This window comes from Grammomys surdaster, unplaced genomic scaffold (genome assembly GCF_004785775.1).
Source record: "Grammomys surdaster isolate TR1022 unplaced genomic scaffold, NIH_TR_1.0 190, whole genome shotgun sequence".
NCBI lineage: Eukaryota > Metazoa > Chordata > Mammalia > Rodentia > Muridae > Grammomys > Grammomys surdaster.
The window spans coordinates 4,380,645-4,395,092 of record NW_021604635.1 but is presented as its reverse complement, the minus strand read 5'-3'; positions in this window follow the sequence as shown (position 1 = coordinate 4,395,092).

Sequence of the window (14,448 nt, the reverse complement as noted above, 5' to 3'; positions counted from 1 at the left end):
AGAGCATAGGTCCTTTCCTCTCAGTCCATTGTTGGGGAGGAGTTTTAGGAGCTTTGGGGGACTTTGGGAAAGGTATGCATAATGTTAAAGTGCAATTCATTCTCTCTCTCTCTCTCTCTCTCTCTCTCTCTCTGTCTCTGTCTCTCTGTCTCTCTGTCTCTCTCTGTCTCTCTGTCTCTCTCTCTCTCTGTCTCTCTCTTCCTCTCCCCCCCCCTTCTCTCTCTCTCTCTGTTGTCTTCTTGGCCTTCTGTTTGTAAGCTGCGATTCTAAGAATGTCTCTTTTATAAATTGTGTTTCTAGCTGTGTTTACTCTTTCTTCTCCATTCAATCTGGCAAAAGTAGGCAGAGCTGAGAGGAGAAAGTGTCTTAAATTGATGGAATACACCATTTTTCTCCTTCTAGGAAGGCATCAGTCTTCAGGCGCCAAGGTTACAGACGAGGATGGCTCTACCAAGCTCAGGTTTGCCTGTTAGGAACTCTGCAGTCAGCTTGTCCCCCAAGGGACCACCAGGCAAGGCAGGGCAGAGCCCAGGAGAGGCCAGAGGCCCTCGGGTGGCTCGGCTCCTGTTATAAGGAAACTGGGGTTTCCTTTTGTGGATTCTTGGTCACATTAACAAAATAATTTCAGATAGACTCAAAGGGAAGCTTATGGACTGTTTTATGGGAGCTGGAGAGTAAACCTTAACAGTTGCCTGGAAGAGGGAGATGGAGAGGAGGGAGTGACATGCCTTCGGGGGTGAGGTTTAAGAGAGTCGGCAGGTTCAGCAAGAAAGGGTGCCAAGCGACTGGGGCTTGGAAGAGGTTAAAGAAGAGACTGTACAGAGGATGGAAGCCAGCATGATGAGGTTTTGGCCGGTAGCCAAAGAGAAGACAAGGGGGAAAGGAGAAGTCACATTTTTGGAGTTAGAACTGAGAAATATGGGCTACCTTAGCAGGAAGGATCTGCAAACAGCTGGATTGAGGGAGGGACTTCTCAGGGAGGTATACACATGTTCTCTCATTAAGAGAGTAATTATTTCCCCCATCTCTGTAGCATCTTCGGAGAATCAGTTTTCCTGAGGGGTTGTCTCCTGGCTAAGTGATTGACAGGTCCAGCTGGAGTCACTCTTAAATGAGAAGACAAGAGTAATGCAATGTGCAGTTTAGCTTGTCAGTTTTCCACCTGAGGCCAGAGATAGACCTCAGATTCAATTCTTTTGACTAGAATGAAGTAACTTCCTTTAATGGGCTGCAACAAAGCTACCTAACACTTCCTCAATTGGCTTCTCCTCAGATGTAGCCTCATCCACACAGGAGTCTTTGATTGGTATTAAATTCTCTGACATTCAAGAAATCCTTAGTCAATGATTAGCATAAAAATTCATCTCATTGCTATGCATGAATATTTTAGTATTATCTACTGTTTTGAGTTGAGTTGCTTCTCTTAACGGTATCAGCTCAGATCTGATTCTGGTATGCTAGTTGAATTGTGCATTTATTTAATATTTATTAGGGTGATAGTAGCTAGTCTTTATTGAGTGAAACGCCAGACAAAGCATATAGGGCAATTCATTTACTCTTCAAACAGCCTCAAGGGCTTCTGGGTACACATGTACAGTCTGTGCTGGTGAGGAAGGTGTGAGAAATTTGGTGGGCCTTCAGGCTACCTTGCCTCTAGTCTGTAAGCCGTGAGGGGGAAGAAGTCCCATACCCCACAAAGGTGACAGCCAGACTGGTGCATTTATAGCTTTGGTGACCCAAGACACAGACACCTCATTTCCTACTCATTACCCAGAGTAAGAAACAGAGGTGTAAAAATTTTAAACTTCCCAAGGTCATATGCAGGCAGGAGGTGGTAATACAGTCTTAAACCACGAGGCCTATGGCAGGCACAAGCTCTTAGCCTGAACACTGTTTGCATAGGGTCTTTCCTGCCCCTTAGGACTGCTGTCTTGAGTCAGAAGCACCTGAAAGATATGTCTGCACATACACATGATCACCTTCCACATTGTCTGGCATCCTATGTCAGTCATGAATTAAAATAGAAAGGAAACCCCACCATTGCTCCGGCTCCGTGGACAGAGGCGTACGGCTGCCAAGCCCAGCTGCTTGGAATTTTACAGTGCAACAAGCAGAGAGCAGGGACGGAGAGCTGTCAGGAAAATGATACCCCAAGGAAATCAGCCCCCTGCATTCTTTTTCCTGGGTGTGAATAGTCGGATGGCAAACCAGAGTCTGGAGGGTGGCAGTCAGGAACCAAGGCTTGCTCAAAGGGGAAGGTGTATAAACTGCCTGGCCATTTAGCTCTCCTGCCCAACGCTTCCCATCTTTGTGGAACCCTGCAGATCTGCCTGTCCATTAAATACACCTCCCTGGAACACGGCTGAAAGCTGTTTCCATTCAGTGCATTTCTTGGGTTATGGTTTGCCCTACCTGCTACCGCACCCCTCTGATCCCTCCCCTCTTGCTCCCTGATGCCAGAAAGTCCTTCAATATGAAACAAAGCCTTTCATTTCATAGAAGGCGATGAGGCTTAAAACGCAAGCACCCCTTGGAGAGGCAGCACATTGATTCAAATGCACACCATGTACTTTAGGTATAAATGAGAGATCGGGTGCCCCGCCTCCCCAGCCCAGCAGATTTTGAAGAGGGAAGGGCAGGGAGGAAACATGGATGCCAGAAAAATCTAATGTTGGAGGAAGGGCACAGAAAAGAGAGACCAGGGCTTACCAAGATCAATCTCTGTGGTGCTGGCATAAGACCAGTGTCCTGAGCTCCTCCTGGAGTAGGAACTGTACAGCCAGGTGCAGAGGTGACTGTGGCATACAGGGAGGAGTGGTGCGTTTTAATGTATAATGCCAGCAAGCCACTGAACTCCTTGTATCTTAATGAGAGTCGCAGAGCCTACCTCACAGGCTGCTTCACAGTTTCTTCTTGAATTGTGGTAAAGTACACACCAGGACATTCTCTATCCAGCCACGTTTAGGGATGTACACTGCCTGACCACTGAGTTCCCCTACCTTATACTTCACATCTTTGCACAGATCTGCTCGCAAAGTAGCATGGGGGTCATTCTGGGACCACCACTTTTGCAAAATATCCAAAACTCTTTTCATCTGAAAAGACTACTCTAGGAACCTCATGTAAGTAGTCCATACAACATTTGTCCTGTGACTGGCCTATATTATTGAGAAGGTGTTCTCAGGTTCATGCATGTTGCAGTATGTGTCAGATCCTCAGGTTCATGTGTGTTGAAATATGTGTAAAACCCTAGGTTACTGCATGTTGCAGCATGTGTCAGGTCCTCAGGTTCATGCATGTTGCAGCATGTGTCAGGTCTTCAGGTTCATGCATGTTCCAGCATGTGTCAGGTCCTCAGGTTACTGCATGTTGCAGCATGTGTCAGGTCCTCAGGTTACTGCATGTTGCAGCATGTGTCAGGTCTTCAGGTTCATGCATGTTGCAGCATGTGTCAGGTCCTCAGGTTCATGCATGTTGCAGCATGTGTCAGGTCCTCAGGTTCATGCATGTTGTGGCATGTGTCAGATCCCCAATCTTTTTAGGTCTCAACAATATTTTACTCTATGTATGCACCACATTTTGTTACCCATTTATCTTCGTGGTAATCATGATGGTGTTACAATGAATACACACACACACATACACACATACACACACACACACACACATACACACACACATACACACACACACACAACTGCTGGGTCACACTAACTTTAGAAATGAATATGCTGCAATCCAGAGCACAATACCATTTTACATCCCCACCAATAGTGTACAAGAATTTCAAGTTTCTACAAGTAACCATAGTAATATTTATTATTTTTAATTGTATGGTTTTTTTGCTATTTTTATTATTGTTATTGTTTATGCTGGGGGCAATGTCTCATGTAGCCCAGGCTGGCTTTGAGCTCACCATGGAACCAAGGCTAGCCTTGAATTCCTGATCCTCCTGCCTCCTCCTCCCAAGTGCCGGGATATGTTACTATGCCAGACTTTATCCTAACATTTTATGTGAGCTAAATAAAGCTGCCTGTGGGTACATCCAGAAGCCAAGGAATTGTGTGAATGCAACTAAAGAAGACTGGAAAACTGTGGGACTGGGTGCCAGGATTGGCACAGTGTGTCACACACCAGTGTTGGAGGTCCTCATTCCTCTCTTAGTGTCAAGCACCTCACAAAAAATCTCACATTGCTATCTCAGTGTCATGTCTTCTCTGCTGGGGTCCATGACACTTGGTGTGGGTTCTCCTTTTCCCACCCTTTATCCCCCCAGTTTCACCCCTGACACTGGACAGGAGACAAACAAGGATAGAGGGGAAAGAGGAATTAGGAAAATCCCTGTTCTAATTTCTTTTCTTTTATTTCTTCTTTGAGCATGACTACAAACAAACCACAACCATCCCCACCTCTTGGGGCCCTAGCATTTATATACCCTCTGAAAAGTTGCCAGAATCCCAAATGTCAGACAATACCAGAAACTATTTACAGCTGGCAAAAAAACCACGCCTCTACTAGAGCTCGAGGCAAATCACAGTCAGCTGCTGTGGACAGTCTTGAAGCACTGGAAGTACTGGGACACCCCTCCACCTGGAATTAAAAGGAAAGCACATTCTTAACCAAATTCTAGCATTCTCACTACATTCTTCTGCCTCTTTTTTCGACATTCTCCCCTTGTCTGATCTTCCCAGCTGTGAACCTGGGACCTCAATGCTAATTTTCCTTTTGGTGAGCTGCTCTTTTGGGATATATTTCCCAATTTCATTTTAGAGTATCCTTTCCTAGAACCCACCTCACACAGGGGCTCTAACAAGCCATGTGTAAGCAGGCAGCATGTTTAGGGCTAGCACTTACCATCTTCCAAAACCTCTCACTCTGTTCTCGGTGGTAGAATAGAGTAGGAACCTTACTGGACCCAGGAAAAGTACTGCAACACTGAACAATGCTGTCGTCCTCCAAGTGCATTCTGAAGGTTAGCTACTAGTGGAGTGGTGGTTTTGACAGGAAGCTGATGTTTAGGGATTACTCTAGAGACACAGCCCCAAACTTTAGATCCAACTAATCACAGGAAGCTACCCAGGAACAGGTAATCTTTGACTTTTCCCCAGAACTTTCAAATGCTCCCCTTCAAGTATGCAAATGTTTGGTAAAAGGCACCGATTGCCGTGGGTAACTGTCTAACAGGCTATTTTGTAGCATGACAAATCCGCTGTTCCCCAGTGTCCCCTTTAGTAAGAAAAGGAGATAAATAAGTCTGAACTTTGTAGAAGAAGGGAGGCTTATCTTCATGTGTGCCTGCATCTGTAACAAATTACAGTAATCTCCCGTATCTGAGCTTCAGTCACCTGCAGTTATGTGCATCAGATGTAGCCTGAAAATATGAAATGGAAACTTCCAGAAACAAACAATTCTTCCATTTTAAATTGTGCATCAGGGGTCTGGAAAGATGGTTCAATTCCCAGGATCCACATGATGAAAGGAGAGAAGACACTCCCCAAAGTTGTCCTCTGACCTCCATGTACATGTGTGCCCCCAAAACACACATAATGAATACATGTAATTTTTAAAAATTACAACTGTACCTCATTTGAATAGTGTGGTGAGATGTTGCTCTGCCCATGCCATCTGGCTGTGACTCATCTATTTGTCCAGTGTCCCTGGCTGAATATTCAATATGCCAATCAGTCACTTACTAGCCTGGTTATCAAATTCCTGTGGTATAGTGTGACAAGTGTGTGGGTTACTTCTTTTGACACTGTGACAAAACACCCAACAGAAACAACTTAAAAGAGTTGCTTGAAAGAGGAGAGGATTATTTAGGGTGTCATGGTGACGAAGCATGGGGCTGGAGCTCTCAACGGATGCCTGTGTTTTGTGGTGGGTCAGGAAGCACAGAGGTGGGGAGGGAAATGGGGAAGGTTGTAACTCTCAAAGGCCTGGCTTCAGTGGCCCATATCCAAAAGCCACATGGCCCACTCCAAAGGTCCCACAGCTTCCCCAGACAGCATCTGCGATTCTAAACCAAGTGTTCACACTCAGGACCCTGTGAGGGACAGTTCACATTCCTGCTGTCGCATCCAGCAACCTTTGTATGACTTAACAATGACAACAAAGAACAAAAGTAAATGTTGGTAATTTTATAGAGCTATAACTTCTGTTTTATTATTAGCCATTGTTAGTGTCTTACTGTGTCTACCTTGTAAATTAAATATGTATGCATAGGAAAAAATATATACAGGGCTTGGTATGCTGAGTCTCAGGATTTAGGTGTTTGGGATGGAGGTTTTGTGGGCTAAAGGTGACTATTTCAGACTGGGTAAATTATAAACAGCAGACATTTCTTTAGCAAAGTTCAGGAGGCTTGGAAATCTACAAATAAGGTGCCAGTATATCCCGTGTCTGCTAAGAGCCTCTTCCTCATGGTATGGCTGTAGGGTTAATGGGGTCCTGCTCCACTCCACCACAGGGCTCTGCTGCTCAGGGAGGCAGGACGTGGGAAGTTTTGACTGCGCTTACCCCACTCCATCGCTGGGGCAGGTGTCAGGCTATGGGGAAACCGCAGGACACAGTTCTGGGGGTGGGAGGGTGCAGTCTGAGGTACAGGACAGCCTGGAGCTGGCTCAGGGGTCCCCAGCCTGCAGGGAGGCTGGGGCTGTCTGGTTCTCAGGCTCTTGGACACCCAGGCACCACTGGACGCCATGAAAGAGCTGAGAAGGGAGTGGGGGCCCACGAGCTGGATCTGGCCCCTCTCCTCGGGGAAAAGAGGTGGGAGCTCCGGCTGGATCCCACGGCATCCTTGGCTTGGGTGGCTGGTTTGGGCTTGGCTTTGTCTTGATTGCAGCTGTGGCTGGGAGAACAGAGAGGCCTCCTACAAGAGATTAGACTGCGATGGCTTTTTAGGTGAAAGCCTTCTCCATGGCTCCCCACAGCTGATCCCTACGAAAAGAGACAGTCCATGATTTTAAGGCATCTATTGTCATGGCAGAAAGTGGATGAGTAAAACTGTACCCCACTTCTCAGGGTGGGCCTGAGATTAAATACCTTTGGTAGGGAGGAGTGTCTGGGAAGGAAAGCTTAATTGTCTAAGCCCTCTAGGCCTTTAGGTACCTCATTAAAATGGAAATCTGTCTTGAGGCTATGTGGCCACAGATCATGTCCTCTACATGTGGAGGGGCTTGAGGCATTGCTCTTGCATGATTGATGGCCACTAATCTATGGAGGGCTGTGTCCTGTGTCAGGAGCCTAGTGTCTGGGAACCAGGCAAAACATCTGCCATCCCTTTAGGGTCACCAGGGCGTTCTAACCTTAGCTCAACCAGGAACCAGGCTGCCTTTCACAGTCCTATGTATGGTCTTGTCTGCCTCCTCCCATGGTGAGAAAGCAAAGGGGGAATCCGTGACCAACATGTCTCCTCAGACCTGCCTTCAGGAACCTTCCCTTCCTAAGACCATCTCATTGACAATTCAGTCTCAGCATATGACACATCAAGTCATGCAGGCCTCTGAGGATGAGTGGCTGAGACTCACCCTTCTGCTTGTGGTAACAAGACCTCTGTTAGGTTCTCGAGGTCCTGATCCAGTGTGCCAACAGGACAGGAGACATGCCCAGAAAGGATGTCACCAAAAGGGAGGGGCCACCTGGACAGGTAGCAAGAGGAACCAGGGCTTGGTGGTGATGGCAGAGCTGAGGCTGAGTTTGTGCCCCTGCCCTGGCTGGTTTCCATTCTGAACTGCAGCAGCCAAGCAGAGCAGGAGGGACTCAGTGTGCCATGGGTCTGTGCCTCATCTAGTGGCTGCTTAGTTGGAACTGCTCCATTGCCACTGCCTGTCCATCTGAAGAAGACCCAAGTTAAGTGCTGAGAAGTTTCTGCTTGTAAGTCTAACACCCAGTGTGTGTCAGCACCAAGGTCAGTACTCGGCAGGGTCAGGCGGCTGGAGTAAATGTCTAGGGTAGGACAGATATACAGGAGGGATGATCACTCCTCTCTGGGGACTCAGCAGCCCATGGTTGATGCTCAGAACCCTTTGAACAAGGGCCATTCTCAGAAGACAGCATGAGGGTGGCTATCTCCTTTTATACATGGTGGGCCACTATAGTTCACTCTGCCTTCTCAGGAGTGTAAGTAGAGCTTTAAAAATGAAAAGATCGAGTTTGTCAAAAAAAGAAAAATCCTTTCTTCCCCTTTTATCCATAGATTAATACTGAGCATCATCTCATGGTTTGATTTAGTTTTATGGGAATGGAGGAAACTGCCTTTGTTTGATATGTGCAAAATTGCCAAGTGTTATCAACTATATTCTTAATGACTATTATCCCTCAAACTGCTATGCTGAAATCTCATACCTATGTCATATAATTGCACTGGGGGAATAGGGCCTTTGAAAGGCAACTAAATTGTGGCAACAAGACCTCCTGGATAGGATTAGCACCCCTGTAAAGGGGACCAGAGAGCATCCCAGGCTCCTCTGCTGATTGAGACAGAGCAAGAAGGCCACTCACGAACCAGGAAGCAGGCTTTCTGCCAATACACAATCTTCTAGTGTCTTGGACACCTAGCCTGCTAACCTCTAAGAAAGAAAAGCTTATGATTCAAGCCATCCACTCTCTGTTACAGCAACCCTGTGGTGGTTTAAATGAGAATAGCCCCATAAGTTCATCATATATTTGAATATTTTGTCCCCAGTCATGAACTGTTTGGGAATGCTTAGGGGAGATATGGCCTCATTAGAGGAGGTTTGTCACTGCGGGGTAGACAAAAGAGTTGTACAGTGTTAGGGTTCTAGAGTTACAAAACTTATGGACTGAATTTCTCTCTCTCATTCATATATATATATGTATATATGTACGTACACATACACACAACACACACACATAGTAGTGGTTTGAATATGCTTTGCCCATGGTAAATGACACTGTTAGGAGACAAGGCCTTGTTTAAATATGTGTGGCCTTGTTGTAGGAAATGTATCTTGATGGAAATGGGCTTTGAAAGCTTCCTCCTGGCTGTCTGAGGAAGACAGAGTCTCCTCTGGCTATCTCCAGATCAAGATATAGAACTCTCAGCTTCTTCTTCAGCACCCTGTTTGCCTGAACACTGCCATGCTTCCCGCCATGATGATAATGGACTGAACCTCTGAAACTGTAAGTCAGCACCAATTAAATGCTGTCCTTTATAAAAGTTGCCTTGGTCACGGTATTTCTTCATAGCAATAAAACCCTAACTAAGGCAGCAGTTGGTACCAGGGACTGAGGTATTGCTGTGATAGGCCTGGCCATGTTTTTGTTTGGAGGAATATGGATTTGAGGACTTCGGAAAGCAATGGAATGCTTTAAGTGGGGCTTAATAGGACATTCTAGTAGGAATATGAAAGATGGTGGTGCTGAGGGTGATTTAACTGTAGAGGCCTGCTGGCTCAAGAGATTTCAGAAAATCTTAGTATATTGCCCAGAGATTGTTCTTGTGATATTTTGATGACGAATATGGCTGCTTTTTGCCCTTGTGTTTAGAGTATGCCTGAGACTAAAGTGAAGACATTCAGATTACTTGCATTGATAAAGGAAATCTCAGAAAAGCCCAGTACAGACTTTATCCTCTGATTTACTCTCATGAAGAACATTTTGATCAAGCATAGCAAGCTTAGAAAGGAAAACTACAAATTGTATGGTTCAAGTAATAAAGAAGCACCAGGAAATGAAACAGAGCTAAATCCTGTGTTCAAGGATATTAAATGGAATTAAGGGAGTGGTGATTTCGGGGCAAGATCCCACCGAGCTAAGCTTATTGTTTATGTGTTTTCAGTTGAACAAGAGATGGTTATATCATGTTAGGTGTTATTATGAGCTGGTTATTGTTTTTTGCCAAGGATTCACTTCAGCTTGGAGAGGTATTCCTGACAGAAGGAGTGTTTGAGAATAGTGAAAAAAAATTGACTGGAAGTCAAATCATGGGGTACAAATTGATGGCCTGTGTTCTGCTGGAGACAGCTTTCCAGATAGCTCAAGAAAGATCTCTTTTGCTGGAAAAAATTCTAAAAGCTCTCTGGATAGCTCATCTCTTACAGACCAAAAGCCCAGTCTTTAATTTATATATCAATTCAGTCATTTACTCCAGGTTCCCTTTTGATTATCCCATGACTCAGCATCACCTGACCCCAGCCCGCTGATTCTTAGAAAAAGACAACAAGCACATTTTTTAAAAACATTGCAAATAAGTTCAGAAATCTGCCTCCCTTTATAAACACAGACAATAAACTTAGCTGGGTATGATCCTGTACTGAAATTACCATTCCTACTACATCAAGGACCAACCTCACTCTGTCCTGGGCTGACCTTGAATTTAGGAATCTGCCTACCTTTGTATCTTTCTGACAAGCTGGCTGGCTCATAGTGCAACTGCCTCTGTTCTTTTAGGTCCATGAAGCTCCTTCTATAATTCATATTGCATCCTTATATTTTGCATAGTTTTGAACTCATGTATTCAGAGTTCTTTCCTACAGCCTTAAGGGCTGCCCTGAAGGTCTCAGAATATACTATTTCTTCATGATGGTACATGATTTTAATCCCAGAACTCAGGAGACAGAGGCATGCAGATCTCTTGAGTTCAAAGTCAGTCTACAGAACAAGTTCCAGGAAGCCAAGCTTAGGCAGTTGAAAGAGTTGGAAAGCAGAAAACTGGTGATGATGTAATAGAACAAGAGGGGTGTGTTCAAGCCCCAGCAATCAGGAGAATTTGGCAGCTTAATCCATGTGGCTCTGGCTTCAAAGTTAAGAATAGAAGGGACTACTTGGACAATTGATGCTGGTTAGCTGGAGCTAAGAAATTAGCAGTGAGAAGAGACCAGTATCACAGAGGTGAAATCTTCTGAGAAGTGTTTTCTGAGACCACAAAGAAGCTCTGTTCCAGAAATAACCAATGTTGTACTTCATGCTGCAGTGGTACTAATTTTGAAGGCATAAAGGGGACATGGAGAGCAGCTGAGACTTGGCCAGGAAAGGCCATTGGTGAAAGTGCAGCCTCAGTTGCAGTTGACAGCCCAAGAATGAAGTTGAGGTTCATGAATGGAGCCTCTCGATGAAGTCCAGTTGCAGTAGAAAAATCTCAGCGTATTATAGATATCAGTACCATGGGATGACCACCATGAACAGAAGCAGCAGTGGAGGGGAGCCAACCAGAGCCTAGAGTGCTACAGAGGGCAGAGCTGGAGAAGTGATGCCAGCCCTTTAGAGGAGCCCAGAAGATGATGTGCAGATCCCAGATATTGGAACAAGAAGCTGTGAAGTTGAGCCTTGGAGACCCAAAGATGTTAAAAATGCCAGAGCTGTGGGATACTTGCCTAGGAAAGCTGCTAATAGGGAGTGTAACTAACCCAGGAGAAATAAGTTTGTTGTAGTCATCAAAACTGGAAGGAGTTTGACATCGGACATGCAGAGTTTAGAGTTTGCCCAGATGGTTTGTGATGTTGCTTTGGTCCAGTGTTTTCTCACCATGATGTTTTGGGATGGTAATGTATATCTTGTGTCATGATACATTAGAAAGTATGTGATCTGCTTTTTAATTTAGGTTTTTTAGGGGATTACAGTTAAGAGACTGCTTGACTCTCAGAAGAGACTTAGAACTTTTAAATGATGATACCGTGATAGACTATGGAGACTTTTGAAATTAGACTAAATATATTTTGCATTATGCTATGGCTAGGTATGACCTCCATAGCCTATGGGTGTCAGGAAGTGGAATGTGGTGATTTGAATGCACTTGGCCCATGGGAAGTGGCATTATTAGGAGATAAGGCCTTGTTGGAGGAAGTGTGTCACAGTGGAAGTGGGATTTCAGAGCTTCTTCCTGGCTGCCTGTAGAAGGCAGAGTTTCCATTTTGCTATCTTTGGATCAAGATGTAGAACTCTCAGCTCCTTTTCCAGCACCATGTCTACCTAGACACTATCATGCTTCCTACCATGATGATAATGGACTGAACCTCTGAACCTGTAAGCCAGCCCCAATTAAATGAAACTTATTCATGAAACTTGCCTAAGTCACGGTGTTTCTTCATAGGAAATAAAATTCTAAAACACACACACACAAATACATATACATATATATATTGCATATACATGTAACATATAATATTTATAGTTAATTAATATTACACCAGCAGAAGGTGTGGCCCAGATTAAAGATGTCTTCCCACCTCAGGTCCAGATTTAAAACCTATGTCTTCCCATCTCAAAATCTGAATCAGAGCTTTATCTTTCTACCTCAAAGTCTAGACTAGAAGTGGACTCACCTACTTCCAACTATGCAGAAAAATCTCTCACAGCTGTGCCCTCCATTTCTTAGTTATAGTTCTGTGGTGGTTTGAGTATGCTTGGCCCAGGGAGTGGCACTATTAGGAAGTTGGCCTTGTTGGAGTAGGTGTGGCCTTGCTGGAGGAAGTGTGTCACTGTGGGTGTGGGCTTTAAGACTCTTATCCTAGCTGCCTGGAAGCCAGTCTTCTCCTGTCTGTCTTCAGAACAAGATGCAGAACTCTGAGCAACGAAGTCTTCCATATTCCTAGTAGGGTAGCCCGTTAAGCCCCATTTAAAACATTCCACTGCATTCCAAATCCAAAGTCCCAAAATTCACATTCTTCCAAACAAAAGTATAGTCAGGCCTATCACAGCAATACCCCAGTCCCTGGTGCCAGCTCAGGGTTTTATTGCTGTGAAGAGGCACATAACCAAAGCTGCTTATAGGGTCAGAGGTTCGGTACATTATCATCATGGTGGGAAGGATGGCATCAGGCAAGTAGACTTGGGGCTAGAGAGCCAAGAGTTCTACATCTTGATCCGAAGGCAGCCAGGAGGACACTCATTTTAGAAGGGTCTCTTCCATACTGGTCAGAGCCAGAGCATAGGAGGTAGTGACATATGACACACTTCCTCCAACAAGGTCACACCTCTTAATAGTGCCACTCCCTATGGCCAAGCATTCAAACATAGTATAACTCTCTGAAACAGTAAATGCCTAATTAAACACTTTCTTTTCTGAGTTGTCTTGGTGATGGCATCTTCTCACAGCAACAGAAAGGCAACCAAGACACACCCTAACTGACAGAAGACACAGAAATCCCTAGAACTTGGCAAACATAAATCCCTTACTTCTGGACTTTTTAACTCAGTGTGAGGTGGTTGGCCCATATATTGTCTTGTGGACCTGCTACTTTTGACTTTGACAGCAGCGATTCTTGTGTAAACACAACCCATAGTGACTGGCAGTCATGGCATTGCCTGTTTATTGCTTCCTTCCTTTCCCTCTTGAGCATTGTCAAGAGTTGTATAAAGGGAACTACCTCAGCTGCACTCAGACTTGTAGGAAACACTCCAGAGCTAAGCAGCCAGGGAGGAAAGACACCTCCAAGCCAGACAGCTCTGGCCGCTCCACAAATCAGCTGTGTGCCCTTCAAGAAGCTACTGGGTGTCTCTGAGCCTTGTGGGCCTCGAAGGCACAGTGGGCATGGCAGTGTCTGCACCTCTCAGGTCTGCTCGGAGGGTAAATGGTGTGCAAAGGTCCCCAGCTGCTCCCTGGGAGGCTACACATGCGCCTCCAGACAGCAGTGAAGAGCATCTGGGAACCTGAGGTGTTTATGTCCAGTCCTCAGGCACGGCCTCTGTCATTCCTCTTTCAGGCTAAGCTCACCAGGCATGCGCAGACAGAAGTTTCTTTGTGCGGGAGACTCTCTATAAACAGTTTACATCCTTGGGCTGCTTTCCAGGAGGGGCCGGCAGAGGCTCTGAGCTGTTATCCCATTCCCCAAGCTCAGGATGGATTCGGAGAGGAGGGGTGCCCAGCAACCTCAGACAGGCCTTAGGCCTGCTGCCTTTCCCACAGGCCCCCCATCACAGCTCTCTTTGGGTGGAGACTGGAAGAAAAGGCTGTCCTGACTCCTCGATGGAAAGGGTTCCAAAGGCAGAGTTTCCCAGAAACACCTCTGAGGCTCTACTCAGCCCATTTTAGGACAGCTATGAGAAATGAGTTCGGCTTCTCTCTCCTACTGCCCCCCTCCTCCCCCTCCCCCTCCCCCTCCTCCCCCCTCTCCCCGCCCCATGCCATCGCCTCCCTTTCCGGTTCTCATTTCAGTGCTGATAGCTGCCTCCCTCCAGTTATCCTAGTTTCAGCCATTCCACAAAGAATGTTTTTCCTCCCAACCCCTAAGATCTAATAATAAGTTTTGAGGCAGAAAGTTCAAGGCTGAGCTAATAAATACAAGAACATCAGACCTGTGCTACTGGGCTCAGCTCCTGGCGTTTCTGACTTGATGAGAACATCAGGTACACAGTGATTGCCTACAATGTCAAGGGCAGTGTCCTAGATGCTGGGGACACATAAATCTCTCTCTCTCTCTCTCTCTCTCTCTCTCTCTCTCTCTCTCTCTCTCTTTCTCTTCCCTGTGTGTGACCATATATATTGTCAAA